General features: G+C 35.1%; 2 pseudogenes; both read left to right on the plus strand.

The window, feature by feature from the left end:
• The first annotated feature begins 546 nt into the window (after positions 1-546).
• LOC21388834 lies at positions 547-3781 on the plus strand (annotated as a pseudogene).
• Positions 3782-8463: 4682 nt separating this feature from the next.
• Positions 8464-14393, plus strand: LOC21388836 (annotated as a pseudogene).
• Positions 14394-18882: the final 4489 nt, after the last annotated feature.

Genomic DNA, 18882 nt, shown 5'->3' on the forward strand with positions numbered 1-18882 from the left:
ACAGACAAGAGGACAAGAATTTTAAAAATTCCTAAAGAGAAATGAGCAACCTTTTGAGGTTATAAAAGAATAACCTGAAATCTTTGCAAACAAAACATACTACTATAAATACGCCTAGTTATAACTATACACTCTACAGCCTGTTGAAGAAGTGAACACAGCAAAATGGCGAGGCCATATTTTTGCACTCTTTTCTACATTTTGTCGTTCGCAATTTTTTTTTCCTCATGCAGTGCCATTCGCAAGAAAAGAGGGTAAAAAAGTTTTTTTTAAAAAGAGTTTTTCTAGTATGCTAGACTTACCGGTTATGTCAGTTTATAATCATTAAATCATGTCAAAATCATATCAGATTGAAAAATTATGTAAAATAAATAGTTTCTGATACAAATCTGATAATTGAAAATAAAAAACTACCTATAGTTTAATTTTTCTGGTCCTACCAGAGAAATTCTTTTTAAAAAAATCATGTTCTTCTTCCCATTTAGGAAAAGGGCATTTTGATCAAGTTTCTCATGAAATTCTAAACGATTGTTGAGTCTCAAATACATGCAGGTTCATATTGTTTACATGGGAGATAAACCAAAGGGCCAAATATTTGGGGGGTCAACTTCTTGTTCCGAGCACCGCTCCATGCTAGAAAGCGTTCTTGGAAGGTCAATGAAACATCTAATTTTTCTAAAATCTACTAACATACAATTAATTATAATTTGATTGGAATGGTATAACAAAGAGAATACTTGTATTTGTAACAGAGCATATAAATTTCTATGTGGAACTATTGAGTAGTTATCATTATGGAGTGGTTAATCATGCGAATCACTTTTCGAGTTCGTAAACTAATTTTTCGAAGTTAATTTCAGCGCTGATGCAGCAAAGGAATTGCTAATCTACAGTTATGGAAGGAGTTTTAATGGATTTGCAGCTAAACTCTCTGATGAAGAAGTTGAGCGTCTATTAGGTGAGAGTTTCCAAGATCATATGAAATTGTTGTCAAAAAGTGGATACGTTATACATCCTTATTGTTGATTTGCGTTTTGCAGATGTTGATGAGGTTGTCTCAGTTTTTCCCGACACGCCATTGCAGCTTCACATGACAAGATCATGGGATTTCTTGGGACTTACTTCATCTGATGCTGGCCCGTTACATTCTGAAAGAGATGTAATTATTGGTTTCTTAGATTCAGGTCAGAAAATGAAACCTCACGGCTCACTCTTATTTCCCTATAAGTAGATATTAATTTCTGATATTTTTGGCTATTTTGTAGGAATCTGGCAAGAATGAGATAGCTTCAGTGATGACGGCTTCGGACCTCCGCCTAAGGAATGGAAAGGAATTTGCCAATCTAATGAGAATTTCACTTGCAACAAGTGAGATTTTCTCTGGTTTCTCCTACTCCGCTATTTGGAGTTTATTACTCTCTGTGAGTTCTGAAATTTTCTACATTTTGACAGCAAGATCATTGGAGCCCGATAATACAACAGCAGGAAAAAAAAAGGAATTTCTACAATACCACAGACATTGAGTCCCCAAGGGATTCGGCGGGTCATGGGACTCACACTGCTTCAACTGCAGCTGGCAGAAGTGTGGATGGAGCAAGTTACTATGGCCTAGCTGAAGGGTCAGCAAGAGGTGGCGCACCGCACACAAGAATCGCAGTCTACAAAGTTTGTTGGTCGTTTGGCTGCAGTTCTATGGACATCCTTGCTGCTTTTGATGACGCAATTGCTGATGGAGTCCATATCATATCGGCTTCTCTTGGATTGGCATCAGCCTTGCCATATTGGAAAGACCCTGTAGCTATTGGATCATTCCGCGGAATGAAGAAGGGGATACTGACTTCGGTCTCTGGAGGAAATCATGGACCAGAACGTGGGGTTGTTAGTAACCCCTCACCTTGGTTGTTGACGGTAGCAGCTACAAGTTTGGACAGGAAATTCGTGTCTCGGATGGTTCTTGGAAATGGGAAGACATTCATGGTGGGAGAAATTTTCTTTCTTCTTACATTTGACCTTGGTCCTACCAAACTATCAGTTTCTTCATTCCATTGATTATAAGTTGATGAATCGTTATAGGGACATGTCATCAACAGCTTTGACCTTAATGGATCCCCGTTTCTATTGATTTGGGGAGGAGACGCCACAAACTTTTCAGCCAATTCAATCTCCTTAAAATAGAGACAATGTCTGCCCGGAGACCTCGATTCAGGCAAAGTTAAAGGGAAATTGTTCTTTGTGAATCTCACTCGGATGGCGCTGATGTTATCATGGCTGGTGGGGTGGGTACCATTATGCCTGGACAGGTTCTCAATGATGTTGCCTACCCTCTCCCACTGCCAGCCACATTGATCAGTAAAGAAGACATTGGCAAAGTATTGGAGTACATCAGAACTTCCAAGTAAAGTCACCAAACCCACTTTCCCTGCAAAATCAAAAATAAGAATAAAAATCCAACTGCTAAAAAGAAAGCATTTTCACTTTAAGAATACTGACACCAGTGATTCTCAGAAATCCAAAGGCAACCATTCTGGCTACTGAGATTTGGAAAGATACTGTGGCACCTTATGCTGCCCCTTTTTCATCAAGAGGCCCCAACAGAATCAATCCAGATATTCTCAAGGTACATTGTTGTTGTTGTTCTTGTTCTTGTTGTCTTTTGAGGGTAAAAACTCACCTACCAAGATTAACAAGATTTACAGTACTCTTCATACGGGAGAGTTAATCCGTAATGAGGTGAACATGATTGTTATTCTTATCAAGCGAGCTTTCCCCGTCGACATGTCGATTATACTAAACCATACTGTATGAATTACTAACAATCTTTTTTTTTTCCATTATAAAACTCTATCAGCCTGATCTGACTGCACCGGGTGTCAACATCCTTGCTGCCTGGTCTCCAATGGCATCCCCAACAGTTTACATCAGTTTACAGAAAGGACACAAGAATATCCAACTTCTATGTAGACTCCGGAACATCCATGTCTTGCCCACACGTCACCGGAGCCGCAGCCAACGTCAAGGCCGCTCACCCAAACTGGTCCCCAGCAGCAATCAAATCCGCACTCATGACCACAGGTTCACACACAACTTTTCACAAACACCTTATCTGCAAAACTCAAAAACCAAACTTTCTCAACAACTATTTTTACCAGCGACTATCATGGACCCAAATCAAGACGACGACCGAGAGTTCGCGTATGGCTCCGGTCTCCTCAACCCGGTAAAGGCGGTCGACCCTGGTCTGGTCTTCGACACGTCGGAGGAAGATTACGTGAAATTCTTGTGCAAACAAGGCTATAATTCCACCACAGTGAGAACCATCACCGAAGACCATAGCGTTTGTAAAGGCGAGAAACGAGGCAGAGGATGGGATCTCAACTACCCATCATTTGCTTTGGCCATTAAAGACGGCGATAAGATCAAGGGAAGCTTCAACAGAACGGTCACGAACGTCGGAAATCCAAGCTCCACCTACAACGCCACCGTCGCAGCGCCGGAGAGTTTGAAGGTAAAGGTGGAACCGAGCGTTCTGTCGTTTGGTGCCTTGGGAGAGAAGAAATCGTTCAAGGTGAAGATCGAGGGGCCGGAGATCAGTCAGGTCCCGATAATCTCCGGCTCCATCACTTGGAGAGACGGCGTGCATGAGGTGAGGACGCCGATTGTCGTTTATACGGTTATTCCGTCGGCGCTTTCTATAGATCCTTTCGAGAGAAGAACAAGGAAGACGACACCTGCTTCGTCGTTCATTACCCCAAGAAACGACATCTTTTACAAAGAGTACTGAGACCGTGAATGTGTCGTTTTTTAAATAATAATAGAGAAAATAATGTTGTTTTGAATGTCGTGCGCCAAAAGTTTTCCGCTGCGTGAGCTGGCTTGTGATACAGTTGATTATAATTACATCCATCAAGGCTGATTTTAACGTACGTGTTACTTGGCTTAATAAATGTTACTTTTAGTTGTTGATGCTTTTATTACCTTTGGTCCGAAAGTTAGTGGCATGCACAAGTGATTTTAATCATGATTGGCTTTTGGTAATTCGTACTATTTTGTTTTTCATGTGTAAATAAAAAGTATTTACATTCTCTTAAGAAAAAGTTTTGACGTTCTTTTGAGATGGATTTCATGTAGCCTAAACACACGAGAAAAAAATGATTAATCAACTTTTTGGGTTACATGCACAAGTGATTCTTATTTGATTATGAAATTATTTCGCTTCTTCTTTTTCTTTTCTTTTTTTTTTTTTTTTTTTTTTTTTTTTTTTGTAATTGCTCAATTGTACAAAACCTGTTATCATGTCACACACTACTTGTTTACCTTGATTTCTATTTTCTTACGCTTCCATATAGCGAGGACTCATGAGAATAATGTTAAATTGTATAATGTTATGTAATTAGTTGCTTCCTATATATTGTAAGAGGACGTCGCATACCCAAATTCACTATCAATGAACGAATTGTTTCAAAAGGACTACTATAAGATGACACTCATCAGATTTTGATCGAGTTTGGGATCATAATTTGTATTTCAATAAGATGAACGATTTCGTTGAGAAACATCGTTAATGCTTCAATAAGATGATCGATTTCGTTGAGAAACCTCTGTTATTACCGGCGATTTCTCTAACCTCTTTTTTCCCTCAACGTAGACGTACCAATGTGACCAACATCGTCTCCCAATAATGCTGCAAACATGTGTTGGAAATCTTGAGGGAAAAGAGACTTGAAACACGTTGAAAGAACACTTTCTTTTAAAGCGTAATTTGCCCCCTCTCGTTAGAGATTGTTTCGGATTCTTGGCAAATCGCTTCATGATATGACAAGCCTTCAAGTTGTTAATCATAAGCAAAATGATAACAACACTAAGAACACAAGAACTCTTTGAATTTCTAAAAAAATTTTGAACAAGAAGAGAGAAGAATTGTAGAGAATTTTTCTCAGTAATTTTTTCAGCTAATTCTTATTTTTTTTATAGTTTTTTATCACACCAATATGTACAGACACAACCAAACTTAAAAATGCACATTTTCTATTTGAATTGGTGTCAAATCAAGTTTCAAAAACATGTCTGATTGTTATGGCATTGCAGCAGAATGTTCCGGACGCTGCAGCGCCAGTTTATAGCAAACCAGAAACTGTCTACGCAAGCCCGAGCGCTATAGCACTCATTTCAGCGCTGCGGAGCCTAAATTTGGCGCCAAAGCACTCTGCTTGTTGAAAATTATGTCAATTTTAGCGCCGCGGCGCTGAAGCGCCCTGCCTACTGGAAATGGATACCCCTTAAACGCAAAGAATGTAAGGCGCTTTTATATGTTATAAAACTTAACAAATTCTTATATATTATATTTAAACAATCCCAACATGTCATGACTCGTGACCAGTGTGCCCTCCCATCGTGACCAGCACTGTGACGTTTCCACATATGGCTCTCTACCTCTCTATAACACTCATTTAGTACTGTTGTTAGGGTGTTTTTGCAATTGTAATAGCTTGAATTTTGTTTATGCATTGAAATAGCTTCAATTTTGCACATAAAAACAATTCTTTCATGATTGAAATGATTTTTATTCTTTAGATGGCAAATTTCGGTTTAAAAGAGGATTCCGATGAATTGTACTGCGCTCATTGAGGAGGAGGGGATAATGGTCATATTTGGTGTCAGTTGGTTGAATCTAGCGAGATCTAACCGATATAAAGTTTTTTATGTGGTAAGATTGTTTGTTTTGTTTATTATTTGTGTACGAAAATGCCAATAGTGCACGTTAAACTGCCACTGAAAATAGGGTGACAGTTGGATGTTCTCGGTAACTCGGCAGACCTGGCGATATGTTACTGCTGGTTACCTGGTGTGATACAGTAATGAGTAGTTTTTGCATATAAGATCATCTCTAATACAAATGTTAATATCAATTGTATATTTAACATAAAAAATATGATATATTATTTTTATTTTTGCTCCAATGCATAATATCTGTGGCGGAGTCAGGATAAATTTTTGGTGAGGGCATAAGTATATTTTACAACAAATAAATAGAACAACAGTAAATATAAAAAATATTACCATAGTATTTCTCAATAATTATAAAATATATTACAATTGTCCTCATCGAGTTTTCATATTTTGAAAGCGTGGCATAATAACTTCATTATCAATATGATCAACAATTTCTTTTTCAATGTTATAATTTATAAAGTAGACAAACCATTACTACAAGCATGAATTTACAAAGCTTGTACTGTAAACGTAGTAAAGGATAAAAGACACATTATCTACAAAGTTTTTATGAGCTACAGACAAAACCTCAAATGTTCATGGATCTTTAAAAAAAATAAAAAAAAAAAGAGAGAAAACTCTTGAACTTTTCGGTAAAGGAAATGGGCACAAAGCACAAAATAAATAAAGGAAGAGAAGACAAACTTGAGTAGTAGTGAGCGTGGTGGGCCAGCAGCAGTCCTCAAGCAAACATTGCTTGTTAGGAGAAGACGAGAAGAAGAGCAGAGTCGAGAGAAAAAAGACAAATAAAGGGTTTTTAATTGGGGCAAAATAAAAAACTACAAATAAAAGTAGTATTTTTTAAAAATTATATTAAAAAAAATGTATACATAACTTCCGTGGGGGCACGCGCCCCCACTTGCCTCCGCCGTTGCATAATACTATTTGAAATGCTAAATTTGTTTTTTTTTCTATAATCATTAAGTTTTGAAAGTTGTAAAAGTGAATTTTTATTTTTAGAATAATTAGAAAATGCAGAAGTTACAATGATTATACGAAAAAGTAAACATTTCAACCAATAACAATCAAATGTCAAATTTCTCATGTGTTGTAATATTTGGTGAGAAATTTATCACAAAGTATAACATATGAGAAATTTAACACGACAAATAACATTGCATTGGAGAGTATTTTTTACATTCAAATGTTAAATTTATAATTTACACATAAATTATAGTATTGCATTGAAGATGCTCTAAATTTGTTGTTGTATTTTTTTTTAACGGGGAAAATCAATTCGAAGGATTCTGTAGCATGTCTCAAAATTTTTCTATCTTTTTTTTTTTCTTTTCCTTTTTTGGGTAAAGAAATCTCAAGAGTCAGGATTGTAATTGTATGCTTGGCAGCACGGGCACCAATTCCCATACAATCCAGCAACCCCCGGTCTCTTGGCCCTTGTCTATTACCTATATAAAATTCTCAACCATTTACGTGATATGTCAAACTTTAATTTTATCACAGACATTTATTAAACACAGGATTTGCTTCATTATAATGCTAAAACTTCACGCGAATGTTGGAGTTTGGACGCATTACATACTAACTGAATCAAAGCACCTTTTCACGGTGCAAAGACTACATAGACATATGGTAAAATTAAGAAGAATAGTAATAAATAGTGACTTTTGGAAGTGACGACGAGCGTATGGGGTACAAATAAAAAACAAGAAAATTTGTGTTATTATTACTATATATATGATTAAACTAAGTGGGAATGATTGATGAGCCACAAAATTAAACAATCTTTCGTTTTAGTACTGTACAATCAGGAGATCTATAAAATTATAGAAAGGGAGATATGTCTTTTGGTAACTAGAAACTTTGGGTTGTTTCGTTGGTGGATTCGTACCTTGATTCGAATCATGATTCGTCGTTCGCTACAGTATTTTCTTTCACAAAAAACACACGTAAATCGAAAATGATTCTAAATCATGATTCTGAATCCATAAACTAAACGTCTACTTTTTTCCAAGTTACAAGTGTCTCCTCCTAACTCTTTATATATATATATATATATATATCTTAACGACCATTTGAGTAACAAATTTCAACTTTACAAATACAGCTAGCTTTTGGTTTTCTCTGGTACGTAGCAAGGATTTCCTTATAACAACTTGTTCCTTTCTTTTATTACACAAAGGTGTCGAATAGTTTGAATCGTATTCTTTAAAAATATTGGAAGGATAATACTTGTTGACGGTGATTTCTCGTCAACAAAAATAGGCCGGGTTATTTTTGGATTTTCTGTTGGATTACCGGCCTTAGTGTTGAATGCATGTAAGAATTTGTGGGAGGGATGTATTGTGCGTAGATAAAAAGTGTGCACAAATAAGGAACACAAGAGATTTTATAGTGGTTCACTCTATAAAATTAGAGCTACATCCACTGTGGTTATTTATTTCCTTTGAGAGGGTTACAATTTACATCAATTGTTCTTTCTCGTTCTTTTTTCTCTCAGGTTCCAACCCCTTTCCTGTATGGGGTCTTGCCCTTTTTATATTGAGAGCTTCCTTCGCTGGGTTGATTTTCTTCGTAGGTAGAAGCACTCAAGTGCTCTCCCTTTTTAGGCCCAGACGTAGCCCACTAATCGCTTGGAATATTGTTCACTCAGCTAATTTAGTCTTCTATTACGGCTTTGTGCGTTCCTGTAACCCTTTTCTGTCCCCTGTAGGGCGGTTTAAGGGTTCGCAATAAATGCCTGCCTTGCAGTCATCCCCCACTTTTGTACGCAATTTGCCACGTCAGACTTTTCTCCGAAGAGCATTCCTCTCGTCGCCAGTGTTGCTTAACCCAACTGTCCTTCTTGGCTGTTGGTTCCACAGTCGAGGGATTTCTATGTCCTAAGGTCGACGGTACGATCTGTCGACGCCAGAAGGAATCGATACCCTAAGTTGGACTTTTCACTTGGGTTCTTTATAACGAAAATCGGAGGGGGCCCCAGACGTCAAGAGTTGTTGCTTTGTGGGGAGTAGTTAAGGCTACGTGTCACATTATCATTCCTCCACGTGTCCTTCACATTTTTCCACACAACAATACTTATGAAAGGAAAATTAGTACATTGGAAAGACAAAATCAATTTCTTCATGTGACCCTCTAATTCTCATGAAGGTCATGCATGCTTTAAGATTGAAGAAAAGAGAATTAATCCTTAATTTGCAAGAAAATACAATACTTTTTAACCTACCTTAATTATTGGCCTATATAATGAACTGGAGGTAGAACACGAATTAATTTCTACGTTGAAATGCACAAACATGTAATCTTCTCGACTTTGAACTGTTTAATTAATCCATTTTTTGGTATTAATTGGCAATCTTTCTTGGAATAAACGATGGCTTATAATAACTGACACGTGTGCATATTAGTTGCAAAGTTGGCTATAAATATCATGGACTCCATTTCATAAAACGAAACCAAGTTGAAAATCAGAAATTGCCACTGACAAAATTACCCAGGTAAACAATAGCCAAGCCTTTAACGTTTCTCTACCTTTTGTTCTTTGCAGTTTTTCTAATGAACTGCAATTCACAAGAAAATAAGGTAATCCTGTGTATACATGTGAATTAATTAGCATTAGTATATATATATGTATGTATGTATGTACACACGTATGTATGTATATGTTTTGCTAGAGCTACTGTCGATTAATTAGTGCCTAATACTACTCCTGCATTAATTTGAACCTTTCTTAATTGCAGGTTTACATCGTATACATGGGAGAGAAACAAAGTGCCGAAATTTCTGTTGCATCAGTGCGAGACTCGTTGCATTATCCCATGCGGGAAAGCATTCTTGGAAGGTACGTAATAATTAATTGTCTCTTTTTTTTTTTCCCTTGTCCAAAGAAGGTTATGAATTGTTTATCAACATTGGATATGCGCTAAATGTACGATATACATATATATTTAGTTGATCATTAGAGCTAGCTTTCATCATGAGTTGCAGACAACTCAGATTTTTAAATTTCAATAAAATGTAGCAATGTAGCTGCAAAGGAATCACTGGTTTACAGTTACGGAAAGAGCTTTAGTGGATTCGCAGCTAAATTATCAGATGAAGAAGTTGAAAGACTGTCAGGCATGATATTCAAACATCCTTGCATATAAAGAATATATCTATATAAATATAATATATAATATATAGTATATAATGTATAATATATACTATATAACACATGATGTGCATATGTTTTCTAATTATGCAAACTTGCATTTGCAGATATGGAAGGCGTGGTTTCGGTTCTGTACAACACAAAGATGCACCTTCACACAACAAGATCATGGGACTTCATTGGCTTCGGTCATCACTCACGTAAAAAACACTTACACAATTATGCTGGAGAGGAAGGAGATGTTATTATTGGAATGATAGATTCAGGTCACTATAACTATATATCTAATATATGCAAAATCTGTGAAATGTTGGGCTAATATCATTTTTTGACGCAATTCTTGTTTAATAAATGCAAGTTGTTTATTTAATTTTCCAGGTATCTGGCCAGAATCACGAGCTTCAACGATGAAGGTTTTGGACCTCCGCCAGCAAAATGGAAAGGAACATGCAAAACTACCATCAACTTTACTTGAAACAAGTCAGAATTAACTAATAATTTCTCCTTTATTAATTTGCCATTTATATAAAACAAAAGGGTTAAATCTCATTTTCAGTCCCCAAACTGTAGGTTAATTTTTTTATTTTCAACCCTAACTTTGAAAACGTTCCAAAACAAATCTCTGATTTATCAAGTTATTCTAGATTAGTCCAAAGAAAAAAAAAAAAAAAAAAAAGACACGTGAGGACCACGTGTGGTTTAATCTATTGAGATTTTGAGGGATAATCGGAAAGGCATAAGTGTTACTGAAGTAGTGACGTCGAAGGACTAATGTGGGATAATTTGTTTTATAGAGGACTCGATATGAGACTTAAGATCAGATAGGGAACCAAGATGAAATTTGGCTTATAATTTGGATAATATATAAAAAGTGAGATTAACTCTGTATAAAATTCAAAGTAAATATTAAGTTACTGGATGTTTTTATGTTTAACAATATATTCTAACCAACAGTACTCGACCTTTCTTTTAATGATCATATATAGCAAAATAACTGGAGCCAAATACTACACCAGCACGGAGGACTACGACATCGACAAAGATTTGGTGACTCCAAGGGATTCAGAGGGACATGGAAGTCACACGGCCTCAATTGCGGCGGGCAGAGAGGTTAGGGATGTCAGTATCCATATCGGCTGGAGCTCCTGTCTCCTCGTACTCACTGGACGTGATAGCCATTGGATCGTTTCACGCAATCAAGAAAGGAATCTTGACCGTCACTGCCGCCGGAAACTTTGGACCAGGTCGAGCAATCATGGCTGGCACTGCTCCGTGGCTGCTAACTGTGGCAGCCAGCACAATTGACAGGAAGTTCGTATCTACTTTGGTTCTTAAAAACGGACAACGTTTCGAGGTAAGTAATCCATAACTATAATATTGTACTTTTTTTTTTTTCCTTAGCCAATTGTCAAGTTCTTAAATTATAGCAAAAGTCTCTATTTAAAAGGTATTTTAATACTTTTGTAAGTTAATGAATTTTCACAAATTGGTTGTCTCCTAAATTTTTAATTTTGATAAATTATTGTTTAGTTTAATAAAATGGTTGCAAAGTGTCTCAAAATTATTGTGAAAATTTGAGTCATGTGAACACCCGTGCATGTTAACTGACATGTTCTTGTCATATGAAATTAGCATATGTCCATCAATCAAGCTCATTTGGCATGCACGACAATGTTTGTATCAAAATTATAATAATTTACATCAATTTTAGGTACTATAAAGTTAATAGTTTAGAGATTAACTTGTCAATTTGCGAAAAGTTTAGAGAACAAAGGGCCAAAGTATTTAACTCAAAATACTATTGGAGTGGACAAGAAACTTGTTAAACAAACTATGTGGGACTAAAATATTACTTTGGCGATAGTGTAAGGATTAGTCACTATTAGCTCTCTTTCCTAAATCTGTTGAGTTCTTTATTTCATATTGGTGTCTTTCGAACTGGAACTAATTAATTAACATAACAAAAATTTGAACTTTTGATACGATAAAAAAGGGAGGTTTGATCAATGCCTTTGATCTAAATGGGACACTATTTTCGCTGATTTGGGGAGGAGATGCTGCAAACTTTTCCGCCAATGCCGTCCCAGAAATATCCGAATCATGTTTGTACCGTTCGGATTTGGACGCAATGTTTGTTAAAGGAAAGATGGTCGTTTGTGAAATACTCACGACCGGTACCGGTGGCGTTCTTGCCGCAAATGGGGCGGCTACAGTAATGCCTACTTGTACATTCGACGAAGCTTACTCTTTCTCACTTCCAGTAGCGATCCTCAGCACTCATGACCTAGACATAGTTTTGAACTACACCCTATCTACCAGTAAATACTTATATCTAAAATATATATATATATATATAATAAATAGAGAGTTAGCGTCTGTTTAGTTCGCTGATTCAAGTTTTTAATTTGAGTTGATATGTGACTTTATGTGATAATTATTTTACTATAGCAAAAAAGTTAAATGTGACCGTTTCTGATAACTTTTTACTGTAACAAAACTCGAATTGGTGAAATGAATGAGGCTTAGTATTTGGTAGACAAATTGAAGTAATTGTTGATAACTTACTCCCTAATTAATGATTCTTCAGGGAACCGACGGCAACTATTCTAGTTGCTGAAAGTCGGAAGGATGTGAGCGCACCTTATGTTGCCTATTTCTCAGCCAGGGGTCCTAGTGTAAATTTCCCTGACATTCTCAAGGTATATAGATCATATTTTTTGTCCTATTAATTACATTGAATTCATGAAATTAATGTTACTAACTGATCTTATGATAAGTTACATTAATAATATTGTGTAATTTGTTTGGGGCACAAAAATGTTGTTGGGTAGCCTGATATCATAGCACCCGGTGTAGGAATACTTGGGGCGTGGTCAGGCGTGGCTCCGCCTTCAATGGACTATGAAGACAAAAGGAGAGTTCCTTACTACATAAAGTCAGGAACATCAATGGCTGCCGCGCACGTGACCGGAGCCGCAGCTCACGTCAAGGCTGCTCATCCACATTGGCTATCAAATCTGCACTCATGACCACTGGTACATTTAATTAATTAAGAAAGATTAAAAAAATTTCTCAATTATCTCAATCCTTTGTGATTCGTACCAAAATAAAAGATTTAGGCCCTAAGAAAAGCCTTTATTCTGTCTTCAGGGTAAAGGATAAACAATTTCAAGTCCATGTTGTTTATAATATTAGGCATCGCTTATTTCACCGATTCGAGTTTAAAATTCGAGTTTTACTACAGTAAAAAGTTCTTAGAAACAGTCATATCTAACTTTTTTGCAGTAAAAAACTCTCACATAAAGTCACATTTTAACTCGAATTAAAAACTCGAATAAGCGAACTAAACAGACCCTTAAAGTCAATTCGCGTTTTTGCCACTTTTTTACGTTTCTTATTTAGGTTTAATGCCGTTGTTTTTTTAAAGATTTTTGAGGTCTTATGTTGATGTCGTTGTTCTTTGATGTTTGCTAATTGTCTCTCAGTCTTTGTGTTCACGTCGTTCTCAGTGGTGGTTCGTTTTACATATGATGTCGTTTTTAATGCTCTTGTTGTTTTGCTGGTCGTTGTCGTTTCCATGTTCATATTGGTGTTAAATGTTGTCGTTTTACAATCAAGTACTTATTTATTTATTTATTTATTGATGTTATATCTGTTGATAAGCTGTCGTCGTTTCATGTAATGTCATTTTCTGAAAAATAATTTTGTTACTATGAGCAATGTCGTCTTCTTCAGGATGTTATATCTGTTAATTAAATTTTGTTATAATTAAAAATTCTTATCTTTTTTTTTTTTTTACAGTATTTTTCTCTTCTATAAATAATTCAAATTACAAACAAGCCCTTAAAAAAATATGTATTCCGCTATCATTATTGTAATAAACTTTAACTAGTTTCCCGTTTCTTTCAATAATGCAGCAACCGTCATGGACCCAAAATATGAAGATGTCCACATGGAATTTTCCGCCGGCGCCGGCCTCCTCAACCCAACTAAGGCCGTATTTCCCGGCCTAGTTTACGACGCATCGGAGAAAGACTGCGTGGAATTTCTGTGCAAGCAAGGCTACAACACCACCGCGCTTGGACTAATCAGCGGCGACAAAAGTGTTTGTAGGACCGCCAAACGTGGCAGGGGATGGGATCTCAACTACCCTTCACTCACGCTGGCCGTGGAAGACGGCCAAAAGATGATCAATGCCAGTTTCTTTAGGACAGTCACAAATGTTGGACTGCCGAAATCAACTTACCACGTTCGCATCAATAATACTCTCGCGCGTTCGTTCCTCAGCATTAAGGTGGAGCCGTCGGTTCTCTCTTTCGATGCCGTCGGAGAGAAGAAGTCGTTTGTTGTGAAGGTCAACGGATCAAACATAACTAACTTGGCAGTAATCTCAGCGTCTATTATTTGGGAAGATGGAGTTCATGTGGTGAGATCACCACTCGTGATTTACAATGTGCTCCCACAAACATTAACGAACAACACTGAAAACAAGAAATCTTCAGTACGTGACTAGGCTACCCAAAGCAGCCTTGGCAGGTGATAATTTTATGCGTCGTGACTAGATTGAGCAAAATTAATAGGTGCGTTTGGATGTCGTTGTAAAATAATTTTATTTTTTTGTATGAAAATAAAAATAAAAATGTTTTTAATTTCAGACATAAATTATTTTTAAAAATGTGTTTAGTAATTTTATTAAAAGATTGTTTTCAGTATAAAAAATTCATCAATGTCTCTCTCTACTCAAGAGAGGAAAAAACGGAAACAAAAAATGAAAAACGACTAAAAGTCATTTTTCATTTCTCTCTCATTTTACATTAAACTAAAAAATCATTTTCATTTCCGTTTTTTGTCTTTAATTGTGTCATACACCGTTTTTTTCCGTTTTTATTTTTTTTTTTTTTGAAAAACATGAAAAACAAAAATAAAACAACTCCAAACACAGCCAATGAGATTTTAGGGTTGTTATTAGACAAGGTGGTAGTAGTGTTTAAAGAGTGGCGTTAGTAGTTAATCCCTCGTGCCATGTATCCCCCCCTCTGTTTTAAGCCTTCTTTTATACTCTTTGGCTTCTGATCCTTTTGGTTCACCTACGGCCAAAAGATGAGCTCAAGTGCATAAAATTAAGGAATAATTAATATTTTTATAGTGAACTTTTTTCCTTTTTATTGTATCAATGTGAACTATATCATATAGCCCCACACACTTCAAATATCAAGTCTAAAAATCGGATCCATACATCTCCATTTTTCATTCAACAGAGCATCAATTGATACTCAATTCTCAATTATATATATATATATATAAATAAAGCATTTATCAATTTTAGTACTAGAATACTAGAATAGAATTCCGCATCCAGGTTAAAGAAGTTTTCAAGAGATGATTAATTCAAATATTAAAATTATAGGACAAGAACGTGTTAGTAATTACGCAGCAAATGAGACACCATGAAAATGTAATATTGTTTAGGTCTTTATGGGAGAAATTTGCTACAATGACTATCCAATAAAGTAAATTTGGTAATATAATCTTCTTAATTTTTTATGAAGAATGATCACCCGGTCGTTCTTTGTAAAAAGTGATCATTCATGATCGTTCCGTAGTTATTTTACAAATAAAAATTTTTAAAAAAATTATTTTACTAATAAAACTTTCATATTGAGTCATTTTTACAAAGCCCTCATCTTTATAGTGGTCAAATTGATAAGAATTAGCATAAATGATCAAAATTCAAATAGCTATAAAAGTAATGTGGTCTAAAATACAAGGTATAATTTTTAGATAACCTAAAAATGCATGGTATAAACATGAAAATATCACTTTTAGAAATCTTTTGCCGCTCATGTGTACAAGTTATTAACAAAATTAATCTGACATTTTGATCACCTCATCAATCTTGCATTTAGTGTTTTCAGTCGTAAGAATCTCTCTAAGAATCTAATGAAAGACCTCATTAGTTTTGAAATTTCAGTATTTAAACAAGGGGATTACAAAAATATATAAATAAATTTCCTTATTGCCAAAACCTTCACAACCCAAATCCCAAAATATTCCCAAATCTCCTACACACAAAAGTAGCAAAGACCCCAAGAAAAATTCTTTGTTAACAATCTTATTGCTAAATAAAGATGGATTCTTATTTATAAAAGACAAAAATTCAGAGAACTCATTATTACAAGTTATAAGGGAAAAATTGTTCCGGCAGATCACCCCGAAAGTTTTCAGGCGATGAGAATAGAAAACGAGATAATCGACTCCCTTTAAAAAGCATTGAGTAAAAAACGTCAGTGGAATACTATTCGATATGTTTTATATGAGGGCTTTCCTTAATCTCTTGAGGAGGAGACATAAATAGATGAGTGCGCGTGAAATTAATATAATGGATGAAATAGAGTAAATTAGGAAAAAATGGATTGAAACTTGGATATAGGGGAGACTTGTCTTTGAAGGCTTAATATGAGAGCTAATTATGGTTGAACACCCAATTCTAAGCTGTCCGTGGTTCTGTAGAAAAATTACTCCAAATAATTTTCGAATTCCTAAAAGAAAGACACAACTTATAATTAGGAAATAAATGTTTCTAATTTCATGATGATTAGAATGAATCTTATTGAGCTTTAATTTATAAGGCTGCAAAAACAAAAAGGCTTAGTCCACAACCAATGCGGGACTCAACTAAATAGCTAATAACCCAACAAATCCCAATAACTCATTAAGACATATTAGAAGAGAATTTTTTTCTTTTTTCAAAGAAGCACCTTGAGAGCGCACGGGTGATAAAAGGGCAAATGACGTAATCGACACTCTTCAAAAGAGGATTGAGTTGATGGAAAAAATTTTGCACAACTATATGCATCGCCTTAAATAATAAAATGTGTGAATAAAACGGTTAATCCCATAATGATTGTGCTAATTTAAATTTTGTACTAATTTAAATTTTGTACTAAAATGATTAACTCTATGAATTATTTGAACAACCAATAAAAATAAGAATAATTAAAGAAAAATAAATTTAAGTAAACAAACAATAAAAATTATGTTTTAGGGAATTCAATTCACCAAACTAATTCTAAGTGAAATTCCTAAATTAACTAATTAAATCTATTACTATCGTTGATATTTGAGTCTCTCTAATCTATTTGTTAATCTCTTCCGAGCACTAACAAAGTATCCCAACAAGTGGGTTTCCTACATCCTCATGAAAACCTTTTCACCTTCAAAATTCATTACGAATAAGGAAACTCAAAATAGACTACTCAATAATGTAGGTATATCCTATCCTACAAGTACTTATGGCATTTCAATTATTGGCTAAATCAATAGTCACTTCCCAATCTCAAATTGATTCCCAGATCATGCAAATATTAGCCAATTATTCACAAACATTAAGCAAAGAATAAATGCTCAACAAAATGAAAATAAATCATAAATAATTCAAAATAGGAAAATTTCATAATTACAACTTGACTAATCAAATCCCGAGAATAAAAAAAATTACTCAAATAACAAAAGTAAATACATACAAAGTTCAAACGTCCTAAAAATGCAAAAATGAAGAGATAAGAAAATGGTAAAAAAAAAAAAAAACCCAATTGAAGCTCATTCTCCCATCTTCTTCCTCTTTCTTTTAGTGATCCTTTAAGATGTCCTCCTCTTAAGAATATGTAGAAAATAAAATAAAATCTAAACTAAAACTAAATAAAATATTTTTTTATATTTTTCTCTCCCAAAAATGGCTTTAAAAGCTTCATTCTAGCTCTCCTAAATCTGTTTTTTTTTTTTTTTTTTTTTTGGTACTGTGCTGAGCTAATGCCAATGGGAGGTCTCCTGTATGAATGGCGGCTGACTTTTTAAATTCCCCATCAAATCCACGCTCAGCAGAAGAAATGAGCCAGCTTTTAGGGCTGCCATGAAGGACAGTTGTCGCGCTATGACTGGGTAGAGGACTGTTGGAGTGACGTGGCGAATTAGGAGAGGAGCACCCACGTAGGCCCACGGAATTGAAGTGAGTGCGAAGCACTGGAATGGGCTCGCCGGGAGTGTGGCCAACCAGCGCGACACCTAGCACGTGGAGACTGGGCGAGTTGTTGTTGCGGACTGCTGAAGACGCGTCAGGCGTGAACGTCATGTGTGAATCTGGTGGAGCCGAGCCGATCCAACAACCAAGATGGAGAGTTTTAAACATTTTTCCACTCGCACATTTGGACTTCGTGGGGGTTGATTCCAAATTCAAATTTTGCAACATTTTCTCTACATTTTCGCCCTTACTTTGCTCGAGTTAACATTTTAGTCCCCTTGTCACCTAATTTGAATACACAAAGGAGAAAATATAGGGTGTGTTTAGAATTAATTTTTGTTTATTTTTTAAAACGTTTTTTCACGCTTTTTGAGACACAAAAATGAAAACGGTCTTCAAACCGTGTTTGTTTAGCAAATGTTTTGAAAATAAAAATGCAAACAAAAAACAGTGAGAATGATTTTTGTGAAAGAATTAAAAAACGGTTAAAAGTTATTTTCCCTTTTCTGTTTTCCTTTCTTAGTACATATCAACAATGTTATAATATATTAATTAATAATTATAACCAAACACGATTTCACTTTTTTATTATACTCAAAACAATCTTTTAAAAAACCAATAAAACGCAATTTTTGAATTTGCACCAGAATGATTATCAAAACAATTTCATTTTTACTTTTGTATTGAAAACAAAATCAATTTGAAAACGTTACCAAACGGGTTTATAATTTTTAAAGAGGAAACTAAATATCAAACGCAATTTCAAACGTATTATCAAACATAATTTTAGAATCAGTCACAGAATGAATAACTCTCAAAACAATCTCATTTTTACTTTTGTATTGAAAGCAAAATCATTTTAAAAGCGTTATCAAACGGGCCCATAATTTTTAAAAAGGAAACTAAGTAACAACATAATAAAATAAATGGCAAAGTAAATAACATAAAGCAAAATTGCACTCAAACAAAAAAAATAAAATAAAAT

Source organism: Morus notabilis, unplaced genomic scaffold (genome assembly GCF_000414095.1).
Source record: "Morus notabilis unplaced genomic scaffold, ASM41409v2 Scaffold575, whole genome shotgun sequence".
NCBI lineage: Eukaryota > Viridiplantae > Streptophyta > Magnoliopsida > Rosales > Moraceae > Morus > Morus notabilis.